General features: G+C 39.3%; 1 pseudogene; it reads left to right on the top strand.

Annotated features, from left to right (window-relative positions):
• LOC128520445 (uncharacterized) overlaps window positions 1–15431 on the top strand; it is a 126653-nt pseudogene that overhangs the window by 1286 nt on the left and 109936 nt on the right.

Below are 15431 nucleotides of genomic sequence, written 5' to 3'. Positions count from 1 at the left end.
TATGCCACGCACACACAAACGCCAAAGGAAGATTCGTGACAGAAAGCTAGACCGTCGAAGTGGCATAGCGGAGGTCGCTCCCCCAGACGTTTTTTGGGGGGGCGCTATCACCATCTTGCCCGAGCTGGCGGAATGGCTGGAGGACAGCGAGGAGCAAGGGGTGAGAGAACTCTTGCAGAGCTGGGAAGGCTGCAAACTCATCAAACCGGCGGACTGGCTGGAAAACAGCGAAGAGCAGCGAGAGATAAGAGCGCGGCACAGCTGGGAAGGCTGCAGACTCGCCATTCGGCGGACGCCGTTCAAGGGTGAGGCAGCGGGGAGATACACGGTCCCAACCACCATCCAAGAGGCACGGGCCGAGGAGGCCTGGCAGGACGGTGACGTGGATTTAACGGGGGAGGACTACACGTTGTTGGCACAGCAAAACAGAGAGCGCATTTCCGACCTGCGGGAGCAGGTGGCGCTACTCCAAAGGCTGCTCGTCCAGGTTCGAGAGAACCGCGATGTAGCTCCGGATACTCTCCCTCTCTCTAATCTGGACGACGCACTCCTCCTCCCGCTCCCGGCTGTAGTCAACGCGGAGGTCTACGCGCCGCGGCTGCCAGACACGTTTACTCCACCGCCGCCGCCTCTGCCAGACATGGGAAACGTCGCTCCCGCTCCACAGCCGCCAAGCGTCGTGTGCGGCACTGCCGATCTGCCGCCTCCAAGCTGCACGAACATCGAGCCAGCGCTTCAGCCGGGCTTCGAGGACGGCCTGCTGCCTCCTCCGCCTCCTGGCTTTGAGGACATTGCGCCAGCTCAGCAGCCGCCGATGGAGACAGCGAACGACGCTCCGGCTCCTCAGCCAGACTTCCAGGCCGGCCTGCTGCTTCCTCCACCTCCAGGCTTTGAGGACATCGCTCCAGCTCCGTCGCCGCCGCCCAGCTCAGCGCGCGTCGCTTCAGCTCCGCCACCGCCCAGTGCAGCGCGCGTCGCTTTAGCTCCGCCGCCGCTGCCCAGCTCAGCGAGCTTCGCTCCAGCTCCGCCGCCGCCGCCCAGCTCAGCGAGCGTCGCTCCAGCTCCGCCGCCGCCGCCCAGCTCAGCGAGCGTCGCTCCAGCTCCGCCGCCGCCGCCCAGCTCAGCGAGCGTCGCTCCAGCTCCGCCGCCGCCGCCCAGCTCAGCGAGCGTCGCTCCAGCTCCGCCGCCGCCGCCCAGCTCAGCGAGCGTCGCTCCAGCTCCGCCGCCGCCGCCCAGCTCAGCGATGACAAATGGCACCCAGTATATCTCTGTGGGATATACTGTATCAGGCAGAAAGTGAACCTTTTTTCTTGAAGTTGATGTGTTGGAAGGAGAGAAGAAAAGGGCAAAAGTAAGGATATGGGATTTGAGTGATTTTGACCTACTGATGATAAAATATAGAAAAGGCCATGTAAGGTATGATTATATTATAATTTGGGAATCTGCAGAAGCTCAATGATCCGTGCACAACCTATCATGGGCACACAAACATGTATTTCGGTTTATTAATCCTTGCACCTGGTTTAGGTTTAGCTTTCAGTTTGCACCGTTTGTTCGGTTTGTATATCTGTTATGTTACAACTATATTATAACACTCAGAAAGATCTTTTATTTGGGGTAAAGTGACTGATGTGCATAACTTTGTTCAGCAGAGCCTCTGTTTCATTGAATAATCCATGACTTTTCATGAATATGTAAGACCTATTGACCTCTCAGGTGACACCACACACACACACACACACACACACACAGATAACAGAGACTGACAACTTCTGACAACAGCACACCCCTCCTAAACAGAGCAGCAATAAGCATTTACATACATCTGTACAAAGTCATGTACATAAAACACTGATCAATTGCTTATGATACATACATTTATGTTTGACTCCACAGAACTCGATCAGGTGACCGAATATTTAGAGTCAAAATTCTGTTAGACCTTAGATAAGGTATCTCCAGTTAAATGGTAAATGTTTAGAGATAAGAAACTCGTTCCCTGGTATAATGACCACAGACCTTTTAAAACAGACCGCTCAAAATTTAGAATGTGAATGGCGTCGAACTAAATTGTTAGTTTTTCAAATAGCATGAAAGGAGAGCATCCTGAATTATAAAAAAGCTCTCAGTGGTGCTAAATCGATGTATCTCTCCTTATAGAAAAGAACAATAATAATTCTAGATTTTAATTTAATACCATAGCAAAATTAACTAGAAATAAGATCACTGCAGAAATCTCCACAACAACAACATACAGTTGTGAGGACTTCATGAACTTTTTCAATAACAAAATCATAAATATTCCAATTCTAGAAAAGATAGTATCACAGTATATGTGCATATCTACATAGAAATAGCATAAACAAACTGTATCAGTCAGTCTTTAGGCCTTATCACAGCACAGAGACAGCACTTGTAAAGTAGTAAATGACCTCCTATTGGCGTCTGATCAGGGTTGGTTCACTATACTTGTGTAACTTAGCCTTAGTGCAGCTTTTCACACCACTGATCATAGTATTCTCACTTACAGATTGGACAATGTAGTAGGAATTAACCCTCCTATTATCTTTGGGGTCATTTTGACCCCATTCAATGTTTAAAGTCCTCAAATAAATGATTGACCTATATGCAGTAGGTAGACAAGCGGTATTCTACATTCTACATCCGCGGCGCTCGGCAACAGCATTTGGGTTTGTGCGTTTGCTGGCTTTTACCGCTGAGTGGCGCTATATAACTTTAGTTCATTCTCTCCAGGATTAATGAGCCGCAGCTCCTTTAGAGCAGCACGTAGTAGCGGATAAAATCAAGTGAAACATTGCAATTAAAGAATTCATAATCACAGTACTAAAAGTACAGTACAAATTTATCATTTAAAATAAATCAAATATTTTTAGAATTGAATTTAAGCAACGTAAACGTTAACACAGTGAGTCTTTAGATTTTATTATGTGTAATTACAAAAACTACACTTGTAGGGTTTTGTGTCATCCTATATTTTGTATATGTTCTTTAAATGTGTAGTAGATTTATTACCTGAAATAAGTGAATTTAAATGACCATAAAATTAAAACATTGTCAGATTAATGTGCAAAAACTATATAATAAAACTATATAAGGTACATAGCCTTTATAAGACTCAACTTTTATTTAAGTGCACTCACAATGATGACAAAACGTTATGATTTTGTTAAATAAAGAAAGTAAACAATGCGCGCTGTTCTGTATTGTTTTCAGTGAACTTGAGCGCGTCAGAAAATTAACCGAAACTCAGTGTATACTCGCCTCACAGACGTGAAAAATATATACTTACAGAAAGCAAAATGTCTGCTTTTATATAAACTAATGGAAAACAAATTTTTAGATTATGTAATTTATATGAAAAGTGAATTGTAGGCGCATCCACTGCTGCGGAGACGACGAGATGACATGATTACCTTCATCACAGCTGAAACCAAAGAAATCACTCATTTATTAATGAATTATTAAAATGGTCAGAGTCAGCCTCTTTGCTGTTTCTCCCCTGGCGCATTTTTTTACTTCATGTGCGCGGCTGAGCGCTGATTAGACTACGTGGGAAGTTAAAGAGGAGGATCACGATGCCAAGCCCATCGAAATCCCAAGCCCAAACCTCATTTAAATTAAATGAACAAATGTTAAAAGTAAACAATAATAGCCCACGTTTAGAAAACATTTAGAAATTCTTTCCGAGGCTGCGTTGGGCCGGTGTTATGCGCAGAGCGCCGGGAGATTTCCTGAAGCTAAAATCTCCAAAAACTACACTTGGGACAGAATAACAGTACTATTTCTAATATTTTTGCAGGCTGCCGTTTGGAGAAACCAGAGAATAAAGAATAAACCAGTTGTTGGGTCAAAATAACCCAACCAGGTGTTTATTTATAAATGACTTACTACATCCCATTAGACCCAACATGAGCAACACAACAATGTGTTTAAAGTATTTGAAATAACCCAGAATTTGGACCCAGCATAAACCACCCAACGATGTGTTTACAGAAACAACACAGCATTTTTAGTGCGTCTTTTTTGAGTTATTGTAATGTTTTATTCTAAAAGTCTATTTTACCAGTTATTTCTATATTTAAAGTTTGATGTATTTTCGAATGTATTTTTTTTTTTATAATAATAAACAGATACAAACAGAGATAGGCTATATAACAGTTCATTCTTTGTACAAATAAAATGACCAGCTAGTGAACTTGATCGTCTGTCTAAACAACATTTAACCAATGTTTTTTTTTTTTTTTACTTATTATTATACAATAAATATCAATAGCTTTGGTTCTGATTTTTCATTTTTGTTGTATAAAGTTCTCAGATGTGGGAATTACAATCACTGTAGTATTTTTTAGATACAACATATTGTTAGGACGTTTTTTACAAGTTAATTATATTTAAAACTGTTGCTTCATATTCATTGACTTTTTCGAATTTAATGGGAATAACATCATCCTCACGAGAATTTTGACATTCCTTACTTTGTTGGGATGGGAAAATTTGGTTCCTGTGAAGATATTGATAGTTCACCCAACATAGGGGTGGAGCAAACATATAAAAACTCATAAAAATAAAAGTTTATAACAGCAGGCTTCTGAACTATTTCTTATGTTGAGTAGGATGCTGATTATGAGGCAAAATCCTTTGATAAGAACAAAACCCTCTTTATTGACCCTCTTGTTGTGTTTCAACCTCCAGCTAACACACTACCTTTCAAAAATTCTAAATTATTATGGTCAGACTAAAATGTGTGACAAACTCACAGCAATATGGGATGTAATGGGCAAGAGGATTCAGCGATTACCCTTTCTTCACAATCCAGGTCTCCACCTGACTATGGATGATTGTCTGGTTGCATTTTGCTAGGGCTTTCAGTTGTCCTTTCAGACACACATGCCGAACAAAGCGGCCAAATACAGTATTAAAATATGGTGCACAGTTCAGCTATGCACTGCCTGTTGACCCCTTGTAACTTTCTTCAACATTGATTTAAGGTCCTACAAGGTCTTTGTGATAGGGAGTGAAATGAACAAGGACTGGAACAGCATAAAACTGAGTTTAAAGAGGATTTTGTTGGAACAACTGGGTTACATGTTTGTGAAATCTCATATAGAGAGAAGCTATCGAAGAAGAATGCATGCACCTTTTGCACATAATGTGTACAGCAGTACAGACAATGATGATGATGGTGATATTTATTTTACAGATATAATTCTTCAAATTTTTTAAAATTGTCTTTGTTTTTCCTGGGGTCAAATTGACCCCAAACATATTCATATACATACATGTTTTTATTTTTGATAACAAAAATTGTTTGTCATTCTAAATGTTATAGATAACAAAAAAAAAATATTTAGAAATAATATAAAGTCAGTAAAACAATAAAAAGACATCTATCTCTAATTTTAGGTCAATCAGTGAGTTTTTAAGTCTGATCTGCATATTTCTCCATAGTTGCGTAACAGGTATTCAGGATGTATAACGAGGGTGGGTGGGGCTTATTGTTTAATTTGAAGGGCTATTTAAATAATCTACAAATAAACATAAAAGAACTTGACACATAAACTTGGAAAATAATTTTAATATTGATAATTTTCTGGAGGTTTAAATTGCTGAGGTGAAATTGACCCCAAGAATAAGGAAGAAAGATGTTAGTGAATTTGAAGGTAACAGAGGGGTTAAGGGAACGGCCCTTTCCTGGCTCAGATCCTATTTGACTGATCGTTATCAGTTTTTAGATTTAAATAGTGATTATTCTAGATATTCTCAGGTGAAGTTTGTGATCTACAGGGTTCAGGCCCACTGCTTTTTTCCCTTTACATGCTTCCTCTGGGCTACATAATTCGTAAACATGGTATTAGTTTTCATTGTTATGCTGATGACACACAGTTATACGTCTCAGAAAAACCAGATTAGAAAAGCCAGCTTACTTGAGTTCAACAATGTGTGCAGGACATAAGAGATTGGATGTTAATTAACTTCCTTCTGCTTGATCCTGATAATACAGAAATTTTAGTCATAGGACCGCATACAGCTAGAAGTAAGCTTTCTGATCCCACTGTAACTTTAAATGGCCTTTGTGTTCCATTAGGTGCAACAGTGAAAGACCTCGGTGTGATTATAGATGCCAGCCTTTCATTTGAAGCTCATGTAGATAATATTACCAGGATAGGATTCTTTTATCTCAGGAATATTGCCAAGATAAGAAATATATTGTCACTAAACGATGCAGACTATACAGATGCAGATGCAAACTAGTTCATGCTTTTATCACCTCTAGGTTGGACTATTGTAACGCCTTACTGTCTGGTTGTTCAACTAGGTGCATAAACAATAACTGAGTGAACTGCTAGTGTCTTACGATCCACCATGCCTGGTGGATCGTATGGTGGATGCAGGTTTCTTGTCAGTACCGCGTATTATGAAAACTACAGCAGGGGGCAGAGCTCAGTGTTTAAGTCTAGGCTAAAAACCTATTTATTTAATTAAGCATTTTTGTATATAGAATTGCCTTGGGTAAAGGAGCAGATCTGGGGGACTCATGGACGTAGAGTTTTATGGTGAACTGGTATGTTTATATGCTGTCTTCCCCACTCTCATTGATCACTCAGGTTTGTTGACAGTAAAGTGATTGGTCGCTTTACATGTCAGGGAGCACTCATGTCTGTGTTTCCTTCTGGCTCTCCCTTTTAGTTATGTTGTCATAATTATTCCTGCCCGAGTCCTTGCTTGCATTCTGCACTAAATATACATTCACCTTATACATTGTGTGACTGTGACCATACCTAACTGTCATCTCTCCTTCTCTTCTGCTCTCTCCTTTTCTCTTCTCCTCTCTTTCTCTCTCTCTTTAACTCTCTCTGTTAAGCTATACAGTACATGTTGCTCCTGAGCTGCCAGAGATGCAGACCCCCTCTGCCCTCAGGACCTGTCTGACTCTTCCTGGTGTCCTGCTTCTGGTCTGTCTGGGATGCATGTGGTGACTGAGAATGGTTTCACTTTTTTACGAAGACGGTCCTGGCCTGGGCTGATGCTGCCAGCTGTTCTCGGATGACTCGTGACTGCAGTCACTCGATAGTTCAAGGCTGGAATTTCCCACAGTCTATCTGAGCCTCCAATAACAAACCTGGACTCCGTATTAACTTAAACACATCTCCTGTTATACTGAACTTCCAGCCTCCTAACACACAGTATGAATGCAGTTCAGTCCCTGCTTTATCATCATTGTGAGTGCACTTAAATAAAAGTAGAGACTTATAAAGGTTATGTAGCTTTTATAGTTTTATTGTATAGTTTTTGCACATTAGTCTGACAATAAATGTAGCACTCACTTTTTCCAGGCCAAAATCTGTTTTCTGGCTGTGCTAGTGCTACACATGAAAAAATCTAAAGGCTCACTGTGGTACTTTGAACTTTATGTTAGCATTAGCCACTGTCTATATGTATTAATGTTTGCATTAAAAATGACCAGGTATCTACTTAATGTGGTTTTCATATAAATAAGTTAACGGATATAACATTTGTAGATGGATTTGTAGATCACATTGATGCAACTCTGAAGCCAAACTACCATGGCCGTTTTATGATATCACTTAACAAGTATTGAAATGCCACTACTCCTTAACAGTACCTCTGTTTTTCTCAAACTTTTGTTAGCTAAGTGTTTGCATAGTCATGTGTCGTCTGGTGGCTACGGGGCATTGCTATGCATTTACAGCATTTTTTAAATACTGCAAAATTCGGTTAAGTAATATTAAACAAAACTTTACTCTTTTGTTTCTTGTTTTTTTTTTTATGTTTATGTAAGATCATGTGATTGTGCCTCGGTAAAGGTAAATTTTTGGCTCAGCTTGAATCTATTAGTTATCATTAAGGTATGTGTCTTTAAGATTTTTAAGTACAGTGTTACCAGTTGTCTCACAAAATTTCATTGTAAGAAGTTGGACCAAGAATACAATATTAATTTATTAATATTAACATAGCAATGACAATTTTCAGCAATTTGTGCTGCATTGGCTTTTCTGTGTGACCGAACCAGGTGGGCCAGAGCTTTGGTGTAATGGCTGACAGGTGTAAGTTGCTGTTGCTGTTGATTTATTGGCAGCCTTATTGATGTCTCCGTGGTGCAGCATTTTCTCCACATGCTGATTATGGCCATTATGATGTAAAGTAAAAATTCTGAGATCCTGTACCTGTTTTGTAAGCGTTTTTGGAATCAGCAGTCACATAAAGCCAAGAACATGAAAAAAATAAGACATTTAACAGAAACATCTTATCTTTATTTGGTGTTAATGTATATAATTTTATTAATGACAGGTGTATAATAATTAAATTTTAACACGAATTTGAATCTTCTTCTTCTTCTTTGTCTTTCGGCTGTTCCCTTTCAGGTGTCGCCACAGCGAATCATCTGCCTCCATCTAACCCTATCCTCTGCATCCTCTTCTCTCACACCAACTAACTTCATGTCCTCTCTCACTGCATCCATAAATCTCCTCTTTGGTCTTCCTCTAGACCTCCTGCCTGGCAGTTCCAACCTCAGCATCCTTCTACCGATATATTCACCATCTCTCCTCCAAATGTCCAAACCACCTCAATCTGGCCTCTCTGACTTTATCTTTAAAACATCTAACATGGGTTGTCCCACTGATGAACTCATTGTTGATCCTATCCATCCTTGTCACTCCCAAAGAGAACCTCAACATCTTCAGCTCTGCTATTTGAATGTTATTGGTAAATTAGAAGTGCAGTCACATGCGCCATTGTATCAGTGTGCACTCTTGTGTAACCAAGATATTGTACATTATTTGAATCTATTTAAATGTTTTTCTTACTTTAAACTTTTATTCCTTTCTGTATCATTTTACAGAAATCTCACATTTTTCCTTATTTAAAAAATATGTCTAAAATCCTTTCACAATCTACAATCCTTTTATCATTTTGAAAGAGGAGTGTAGAATTTCATATTAATGCTATATTACACACACACACACGCACACACACACACACACACACACACACACAGACACACACAGACACACACCCAAACACATTGTTTTTAGAAACACAGGAAGTTTTAAGTCTTTAGCACAGACACGTCTCACTCAGTCAGTCATCAGTTGGACAAGATGGAGCTCCGTCCACTCTGTGTGATGCTCTGTGAGTAAATGTTCTCTGTCTGTCTTCATTACAATGACTGAATTACGTCATGCCATCAGGTTCTGTGTGATTATTTATTTATTTATATTTCAGGATACTGATTTTAGAGTAAACGGTACATTCTGCCCTGTGTGGTGTGTTTATATTCAGTCCAATGTGTTTTATGAGTAAAATATTAAATAGTTATTAAACAAACCCTATTTATACCACTTACATGCTGGTGTCTCACATTACAGCAGAACATCACAGCTGATGATTTTAACTGTCATGCATTGATACTGTAGATTGTAGTTGTTTAGGATTTTATGTTTAACACTTTATATTTGTTTGGTGATGTTTTCTACACTTTATCATCTGTGAAGTAGAAAGAAAAAGTTGTTCTTGTAAATATACTAAAAATTTTGCCTTAGAGTTCGTGTCAAACAGACAGGACATCAAGCAAAAATGATAATAATTGTTTAAATTAATTTAGGACAGTCACATATTGATTTGTTATGTTTATACTGTACTGTTTCTGTAAACTTTTTCCCACCCTACTTTTTGAGATTTCAAGTTGAAAAAGCAGACATTGATAAAAGGAAACTGTTTATTACAGCTACAACATTAGTGACACCAGACGCTAGTTTGACATTTTGGACCCTGTTGAGGTAGTCATTGGTAGTCAATATTTTAGGATTTTACATTTTATATTTATTCTATTTGTTTGATATTTTCTGTACTGTATCATTTTAAAGTGGGGAACTCTGACAAGCCGACAGGAGATCAAGTAAAATCAAGAGTTTGTGAATAAGAGACATTTATTCAGCATATTGATATAAAAATGTCTATATAAAAACATCGGATCAGAGCAGCTGCAGCCTTACATACATTTATTCAAGATTAAAGTTGTAAAGTGATTACAACAAACAAATCATATTACACTACCATGTTACAGATTTTTTGATGTTGATTGGTCAGAGGGTATTGATTAATTTTCTATAACAACACCTCTGATAATAGCGCTGGCTCCAATACAAAGCACAGATATTATTGTTGTTACTCTTTATTTTGTGCACACTGAACTGTGAAAACCTCATACAGTATATAAATGTAGATTAAGATAGATTATTCCTTAGTAACATGGTAACGTTGTTGCCTCTATATTCTTTGAAAGTTCAGTTTTGGAGTACACATGTCATTAAAGGGAACATGTGCTTTTAGGTGTTATTATATTAGTGACAACTAGTTTGTGGTTTGTGCCATGTGGTTGTCACACATCATCAAACATGGCTATAAATGGTAAAAAGTACGGCATGTTCATTAATAAACATATGGGTATATGAGTATGGAGTTCTTTGAGTGATAAGTCATCTTGGTCTTAAAAATATCTTTCAGAATTTGTCAGGAATGAAAGATTGCAGGCAAGGCATAATTGCAGAAGTGAAGACTTTTAAAAAATGAAAACAAACACAAGAACCAAATTTATCCACAAAGTGATACAAAACTAACTAAGCATTTAGACACAGACAGTAAAGACAACAGGTGCCAGATACAGTAAAACCAATCCGAGCTGAGCTACGTCAGGTCAAGTCAAGTAGGTTTTTATTGTCAATTCAACCTTATAAAGTTCAGTACATAGTGAAACGAAACAACAGAGCGCCTCCTGTGGTCAAGGAAAACCCCCACTAAAATATTTTATTGTCTTTCCAACGTAAAAGCTGTTGCGTGTGTCTTTATGGCGGAGTGTAGGTTTGGTCCAGAAACTGAACTGATTGAACATGGCATCCTTGAACCTGAAAGTCCTTAAACCCCAGAGAGGGGCAGCCACAAGATACTTGACCCCAGGCAGTGGGACAGACAGGAGATTGTTGAACCTACAGTGGTGTGAAAAACTATTCCTGATTTCTTATTCTTTTGCATGTTTGTCACACAAAATGTTTCTGATCATCAAACACATTTAACTATTAGTCAAAGATAACACAAGTAAACACAAAATGCAGTTTTTAAATGATGGTTTTTATTATTTAGGGAGAAAAAAAATCCAAACCTACATGGCCCTGTGTGAAAAAGTAATTGCCCCCTGAACCTAATAACTGGTTGGGCCACCCTTAGCAGCAATAACTGCAATTAAGCGTTTGCGATAACTTGCAACGAGTCTTTTACAGCGCTCTGGAGGAATTTTGGCCCACTCATCTTTGCAGAATTGTTGTAATTCAGCTTTATTTGAGGGTTTTCTAGCATGAATCGTCATTTTAAGGTCATGCCACAACATCTCAATAGGATTCAGGTCAGGACTTTTACTAGGCCACTCCAAAGTCTTCATTTTGTTTTTCTTCAGCCATTCAGAGGTGGATTTGCTGGTGTGTTTTGGGTCATTGTCCTGCTGCAGCACCCAAGATCGCTTCAGCTTGAGTTGACGAACAGATGGCCGGACATTTTCCTTCAGGATTTTTTGGTAGACAGTAGAATTCATGGTTCCATCTATCACAGCAAGCCTTCCAGGTCCTGAAGCAGCAAAACAACCCCAGACCATCACACTACCACAACCATATTTTACTGTTAGTATGATGTTCTTTTTCTGAAATGCTGTGTTACTTTTACGCCAGATGTAACGGGACACGCACCTTCCAAAAAGTTCAACTTTTGTCTCGTCGGTCCACAAGGTATTTTTCCAAAAGTCTTGGCAATCATTGAGATGTTTTTTTAGCAAAATTGAGACGAGCCTTAATGTTCTTTTTGCTTAAAAGTGGTTTGCTCCTGGGAAATCTGCCATGCAGGCCGTTTTTGCCCAGTCTCTTTCTTATGGTGGAGTCGTGAACACTGACCTTATTTGAGGCAAGTGAGGCCTGCAGTTCTTTAGATGTTGTCCTGGGGTCTTTTGTGGCCTCTCGGATGAGTTGTCTCTGTGCTCTTGGGGTAATTTTGGTCGGACGGCCACTCCTGGGAAGGTTCACCACTGTTCCATGTTTTTGCCATTTGTGGATAATGGCTCTCACTGTGGTTCGCTGGAGTCCCAAAGCTTTAGAAATGGCTTTATAACCTTTACCAGACTGATAGATCTCAATTACTTTTGTTCTCTTTGGATCTTGGCATGCTGTCTAGCTTTTGAGGTGCTTTTGGTCTACTTCTCTGTGTCAGGTAGCTCCTATTTAAGTGATTTCTTAATTGAAACAGGTGTGTCAGTAATCAGGCCTGGGGGTGACTACAGAAATTAAACTCAGGTGTGATAAACCACAGTTAAGTTATTTTTTAACAAGGGGGGCAATCACGTTTTCACACAGGGCCATGTAGATTTGGAGTTTTTTTTTTCCTTAATAACGTAAACCTTCATTTAAAAACTGCATTTTGTGTTCAATTATGTTATCTTTGACTAATAGTTAACGGTTTTTGATGAGCAGAAACATTTAAGTGTGACAAACATGCAAAAGAATAAGAAATCAGGAAGGGGGCAAATAGTTTTTCACACCACTGTATGTGGTAGGCCACCCAAGTATATTTGATTATAATTTAAAAAATGTCAATCTCCTAGTCTTTGATTAATGAGTAGCAGACACTTTTCTCTCGCACTAGCAGAATAAAGAGCTACAGGAACCATAGCGCGAACACAGTGTACTGAGTGGCAGTAAATTGCCATGGATACCAACCTCTGTAAAAAGGATAAATAGGGCATACTGACAGTCGCACATACACTGCAGAGATAGTTACACATGGAGAATGGGCTCTTCTCTACACAAAAAAAATCCCAGGAGGATTAACCCTTAAAACTCAAGCAGCACGGATCTGTGACAGCAATAGAACACTGGGCAATGAGCGATTAAAAGAAAAAAAAAAAAAAAAAAAAAACAGAAGTCCTGTCGGTGTGTGTCGATGGGAGAGGCTTCAGACATCACAGTGTCCATTTGGGGTTTTTGATATGTCATATAGAACCAAAGTTACTATGTTGACAATGTGTAAATTTTACTGCTGCCATAATATGGTGATGATTTCTCAAGAATGTAGAACTCACAAAATGCAATTATTATTATTATTATTATTATTATTATTATTAGGGCCCAAGTACTATGACATCAGCCCTATAACGTTATATTGTGTAAAGGGCCTTCGTGTTCTTCTAAGCTCATACAGTACACACTTGTACGTATACATGTTTAAGTTGATACACTTCTCGATCTCATTGAGCTGAACAATTTTCACTAGGCATGCCCTGGGCTCAACTCAACACGAAGTCAGATATTTTGTGTTGTTTGCAAAACTCATACATTGGACATATTACATACAGTACACTACACTACACTACACACACGCACACGCACACACCAACACACACACTACATGCACAAACTACACATCCTACACACACAAACACCACACATGCATACTACGACAGAAATATTACATACAGTACACTACACTACACAAACACACTGCCCACACACAACACACACATTACACAATGCACACACATACTACACAGACACATATTACACACACAAATTATATATACACACACACACACACACACACACAGTGTATTTTAATATAATACTCCCAAGGGATTTATACAATTGCCACACACACACACACACACACACACACACACACATCACAATTGTTAACACACAAACCCTTTATAGGAGATTTTGCTGCATAGTTCATTTACACTTGCACGTATACATATGAAACTTCTAGATCTCACTAAGCTGAACAGTTTTCACTATAACAACCCCATGGGTTTACATATACATACAAACACATCACACACACTCACACATCACAAATGTTAACACTCACACACTTGCATCTCTCTCTCTCTCTCTCACACACACACACACAAACTAAAAAGTCACGTTTCACACATCCACATACCAACACACACATCACAAATGTTCTCACTCACACAGACTCACTCATGACACACAGTGACACACAGATTAAACACACACACACACACACACACACACACACACACACACACACACAAACGGTTCAAAGGTTTAAACAGTGTTTTATGACATGCTAAATATTTATGGCCTTAGCAGCTCTTTTTTTCTATTATTATTTTATATAATTTTATATTTCTTATATTATTTTTTTGGCTAATAATTTCCTGTGTGACATCACATCGAGTAACATCAGCATCTGGGGCTTTTTGGAGGTCTTAACATGCTGAAAGGCACACAGGTTGTGGTGCGCCAAGGTAGTGATGGTGCAGGTGCTTGGGCCCACTCGTTGTTACTTGCCAATATATTTATTATTATTGTTATTATTGTTATTATTATTGGGCTTATGGATTTATGTAAACAAAACATGGTACACTGTCTCTGTTATTGTTTCTCATCACTGCTCTGCTGATCTTGAATACCTGATTATTAAGTGCAGGCCCTTTTATCTACCACATGAGATCAAACGCATTGTTGTGATAGCAGTGTTTGTCCCCCTGGATGCTAAGGCTAGCACAGCCATGAAAGAACTGTTAAGTGAAAGTGCTGCTATTACAGTTTTTGCCCGTTGCTTGAACACATTTTGCAAAACTTCGCTCATTGTGCCAAAACTCTAAACACAAGTAAACATGACACAACACTGGGAAATATACCATTCACATCTGTGCCAAATTGAAACTCTACTCTCAAAACCTAAACTCTGCTATCAATACCTAACATTCCTTTGTCAAAATGTAACTCTGTTGACTAAATGAAATATATGTATGAAATAGAGTGTAGTATGCAGGACCATGTGTGTTCCATAAAGTAGTAAGTGTGTTGCATAACTGCAACTAGAGTGCAAAGCAACGCTTTTGTTTAAGGTATGGGTACATGTGTTTTAGGTATGGTAACAAAAACTTCAAGTTGTGTTACTTTAGTCTAAGCATGGGTTTATAGTGTTCAAGCAACTGGCAAAAACTGTAACAGTCTTTAGACAGCACATCCTGACTGAGCTTTTATTGTTGCTGGGAATTTTAATCACTGCAGTTTAAGATCTGTTTTGCCAAAACTCCAAGGTGTGTGGATTAAGTGAACACACAAAGAAACATCATAGCATTCCCCAATCAGAAGCTCTGGATGAACCAGGAGGTCTGCATTCTGCTCTAAGCATGCAATACAGCCATCGAGTCTGGAGACCAGGAGGGTTACAGCTTCGCCAGAGCCAATCTGAGGAGGGGAATCTGCAAAGCCAAGTATGAACACAAACAGGGAGCACTTCAACTCTGCTGACCCAAAGGTCACCTCCAAACAGCCCTGTGTCACTCCCAAATGAGCTCAACCTCTTCTATCCTTGTT

The sequence above is a fragment of the Clarias gariepinus genome, chromosome 1, assembly GCF_024256425.1.
Source record: "Clarias gariepinus isolate MV-2021 ecotype Netherlands chromosome 1, CGAR_prim_01v2, whole genome shotgun sequence".
Classification (NCBI taxonomy): Eukaryota; Metazoa; Chordata; class Actinopteri; order Siluriformes; family Clariidae; genus Clarias; species Clarias gariepinus.
This window is presented reverse-complemented; position numbering and strand designations above follow the sequence as displayed.